This window comes from Octopus bimaculoides, chromosome 23 (assembly GCF_001194135.2).
Source record: "Octopus bimaculoides isolate UCB-OBI-ISO-001 chromosome 23, ASM119413v2, whole genome shotgun sequence".
In the NCBI taxonomy this organism is placed as follows: domain Eukaryota; kingdom Metazoa; phylum Mollusca; class Cephalopoda; order Octopoda; family Octopodidae; genus Octopus; species Octopus bimaculoides.
This window is the reverse complement of record NC_069003.1, coordinates 32,876,328-32,881,130: the sequence shown is the minus strand read 5'-3', so window position 1 is coordinate 32,881,130 and position 4,803 is coordinate 32,876,328.

The window sequence follows — 4,803 nt, the reverse complement described above, 5'->3', positions numbered from 1 at the left end:
GGAAGTCTTTCCAAAATATCTTTGCAGAAAACAGCTGAAAGAAGCCAGTCGTATATATGTATGTATGTGTGTTTGTGTGTCTGTGTTTGTACCCTCACCATCGCTTGGCAACCAATGCTGGTGTGTTTATGTCCCCATAACTTAGTGGTTTGGCAAAAAGAGACCGATAGAATAAGCGCTAGGCTTACAAAGAATAAGTCCTCGGGGTCGATTTGCTCGACTAAAGGCGGTGCTCCAGCATGGCCGCAGTCAAATGACTGAAACAAGTAAAAGAGTGAAAGAGTAAAAAGAGAGATCAATCTGTCCGACTAAACCCTTCCAGCCAGTGCTCCAGCATGGCCACAGTCCACTGACTAAAACAAGTAAAAGATAGAAGACATGGCTTAAGGTTATTTAGGATAACACCAACAAAACCCATTTCTGAATGTATAAAACAAATAAATACATGGTTTCCCATTTTTTTACTAAGCAGTTTTACAAGAACTGAAAAAAAAGGAAACGACTTCGTTTTTGGATGAGATTTCATTATAAATTCAAAATTAATGTGATTTTGATGAGAAATGTGACATTTAATATACCAATAAAACAGTAAAATCATATGAAGGCTGCAATTAAAACTTAATAAAGATAAATATTAAACAAACACCACCACCACCACCACCACCACCATCATCATCATCGTCATCAGCATCGTCATCATCATCATCATCATCATCATCATTATCACATTGTCATCATAGTTATTGTCATCAATGCCACCACCACCAGTAACCCCCCCCCCATCATTATCGTTTTTATGAGATTGAACAGGTTACCACTTTCCAAGTCAGTTTTTAGCACAAAGTTATTGTCCCCACCCCCCACCTCTAGCCAGATCAGAGAACTACATATTCCTCATACATTCCATTTTTGTTGTTTCTAGAGCCCTTTTGTTGTTTCTAGAGCCCTTTTGTTGTTTCTAGAGCCCTTTTGTTGTTTCTAGAGCCCTTTCTAACATCCATCACTATACCAATGAGGGGTGGGTGGGTGTTAGTCCATAAGTCCGCATTACTCTTTAAGGAACATAGGGCCATTCTCCCAGTTTCTCTGGTGTATATATTCCTCCCTGGATGGGACGCCAGCCCATTACGGGATTACTCATTTTTGCCAGATGAGTGGACTGAGGCAGTGTGAAATGAAGTGTCTTGGTCAAGAACATAATGCATCGCCCAGTCCAGAAATCGAAACCACAATCTTATGACCATGAGTCTAACAACCTAACCACTAAGCCACATCCCTCCACACCAATCACTGAACGGTTGCTTAAAACTAGGAATTTTTCAGCATCCCTTCATAGCAAACTACTGCCTCAAATAAGCTTCAACTTTTCCATGCAAACATGGAAAAGTGGATATTAAAATGATGACAACAACGATGATGATGATGATCATCATCATCATGACTGCACATACGCACACATACACACACACACTCACATATATATATATATATATATATACACACACACACACAGCCAGGCTCACAGCCATGCACAAGGGTCTGTCACAATGTTATTAACAACAACAGGTAAATTCTTTCATATTATTTATTCAAATTACCCAAATCATTAGAATATTACAGAGATGCACTTGCATAACAAGTGACCTAATCTGAGATTGTTTACTGAAACAAAGACAATTGCAGCATGGAAGGTGTTTATAAGCCATTTAAAAACACAAAAATCATTAGATTCACTTCAACATTTAAATTTAATTTGTCAAAATATTTTCATCACTTTGAGGCCGCGACCTGTTCACTGACAAAATTCTGTGCTGCATCATTAAAGTATTAACACCATCAAATTATGAAGCATCATGTAACATATTTAGCCAAACAAGATAAAGGGTTTGTGTTTTTTTATTTAATCATGTTACTGTATTTTTATTTATGTTATGTGCAAACAAACAATGGTGTCAATATGATTCAGAAGCACTAAGGATTTGTAGGCACGTGATATTTTGTTATACAGCCATAATAAAGTATATCAAACGTTTTTATTAGTCAATAACGTGTTCTGCAGTGTTAGCAGAGCACTTTTACATTACCTTTTAAGGTTATCTTTACAGATAATTTATAGACATTAGGAGCTAGCACTAATTTTTGCTATGACATTTCATATGAGATGTCAGATACTCTTTTACTCTTTTACTTGTTTCAGTCATTTGACTGCGGCCATGCTGGAGCACCACCTTTAGTCGAGCAAATCGACCCCGGGACTTATTCTTTGTAAGCCTAGTACTTATTCTATCAGTCTCTTTTGCCGAACCACTAAGTGACGGGGACATAAACACACCAGCATCGGTTGTCAAGCAATGCTAGGGGGACAAACACAGACACACAAACACACACACACACACACACACACACACGTATATATATATACATATATATGACGGGCTTCTTTCAGTTTCCGTCTACCAAATCCACTCACAAGGCTTTGGTCAGCCCGAGGCTATAGTAGAAGACACTTGCCCAAGATGCCACGCAGCGGGACTGAACCCGGAACCATGTGGTTGGTAAGCAAGCTACTTACCACACAGCCACTCCTGCGCCTATACAAACAATGAGATCGAAGATGAAAAACAGATAATAAGTGTATATGCCATATTTCGGAGGTTCTTGCCTCTTCACCGGCACCCACCAGACCCATTAATCATCTCCGAACACATTGCGTATATATCCACTATGTCTAATGGTGTGTAGCTTATTGGACATAGCAATTTCCATATTAAGTGCATTCCTGGAACTGGTACATAAATGTTTATTTCTTTTATTGCCCACAGGGGGATAAACATAGAGGGGACAAACAAACAAGGACAGACAAAGGGATTAAGTCAATTACATCGACCCCAGTGCGTAACTGGTACTTAATTTATTGACCCCAAAAGGAAAAAAGGCAAAGTTGATCTCAGCAGAATTTGAACTCAGAATGAAATACCCGCAGACATAATACCGTTAAGCATTTCACCCAGCGTGCTGACAATTCTGCCAGCTCACCACCCTGGAACTGGTACATAAATGTTAATGACTTATAGGTATGTGGTAATTCATTATGCAGCCATGGTATACTATGAAGTATATTAAACGTTTTTATAAGTCAATACCATGTTCTACTGTGTTAGCAGTGCTACTACATTGCTTGTTAAGGTCATCTCTACAGATTATCAATAGAAATTATAGCCAAAATTGATTGTTGTTACTACCTTTTCTGTACAAGATATCAGATGAAAAATGATTGAAGCAAAAAGAGAGAATAGAAGAGGAGGAGAAAGAAGGGTGAAGAAGGGAGCAAAGATAAAACAGTCAGTAGATGATGGGGGGGGGGGAGAAAGAACAACATTATGGGGAGGAGGAAGAGGAGGATAAAGCAAGAGCAGAAGTGAGTTGAAGAAACAGGGAGCTCTCTTTCTCCTGATTATGCTTAAACATGATATGAAGGGACGGGGAGACAAAGATTAAAGCTATGATAAACTTACAGACATTGAAGAGAATATTAAACAGGGGACGTTAAAAGATAATGGAATTTAAATGGTAGATTCTCAGATTTTGGGTATTTGGTTGCATTCTAATATTCTGAGTTCAAATCCCATCTGGATTCATTTTACCTTTCATCTGTGCAGGTGGCATGTAAAATACACTATTTCGAGTGTGGCCGTCGCCAGAACCGCCTGACTGGCCCTTGTGCCAGTGGCACGTAAAGCACCCGCTACACTCTCGGAGTGGTTGGCATTAGGAAGGACATCCAGCTGTAGAAACTCTTCCAAATCAGATTGGAGCCTGGTGTCGCCTCCTGGTCCACCAGTCCTCAGTCAAATCGTCCAACCCATGCTAGCATGGAAAGCGGACGTTAAACGACGATGATGATGAATGATGATGATGATCCCCACTTCTGCTGAGAGGAGCTGGGATGAGCCCTAAAAAAAAGGTAAGACAACGATTTCTACCAGAAGGATAAGTAATTGAATCATACATATGAATTTCTGATGAACTGCAACGTCTTTGAGCAAAGAAATAAATATCCTTCATAACAATTATCCAAGCTTCTTAACATTTCTCAGTGGTAACCCATTGATTGAATTTCATACCCAACCAATGATTATACTCAGGAAATGGGATATGTCATCCTGTTGTATAATTCAGGAGTGTCAGCTCTGACTGTTTGGTCATGTTGCTCAGTTTTCTGCACTGGAGCCTGAGTATTGTGGTTTCTTCTCTGAGAATCCGACTGGGATGTGAGTTTGTGTTGGCTGACCACATACCACATGGGCACAGCAGATGAATAAGTATCTCGCAGAGATGGGGACTAACCTGGACACCGCATGGAGAGTTGGCTGAGATGACTGGAGCAAATACTAACAAATGATGGATACATAGATTCAATACAATGGCAGATGCACCCATACCAGACCTTAACCCTTTAAATGAGCAATTAAATTTCGTAGTTATTCCAAGTAATGATGTTAAATATCTGACAAAGACAGAATTGGTATTTTCTGCCTCAATGAACTTGATATATCGTCGTCGTCGTCGTTTAACGTCCGCTTTCCATGCTAGCATGGGTTGGACGATTTGACTGAGGACTGGTGAAACCAGATGGCTACACCAGGCTCAAAAATTAGTTCCAAACATGACATTCCTCATCAAAAGATAGATTGGTGAATAAAACTGCTTTCTGCAGTTAAGGGTAATGAAATTTTGATAGGATATATCTGATTTCTGCAGTGAAAGGGTTAAAATAAAGTTTTGTGGTGGTGTTGATGGAGG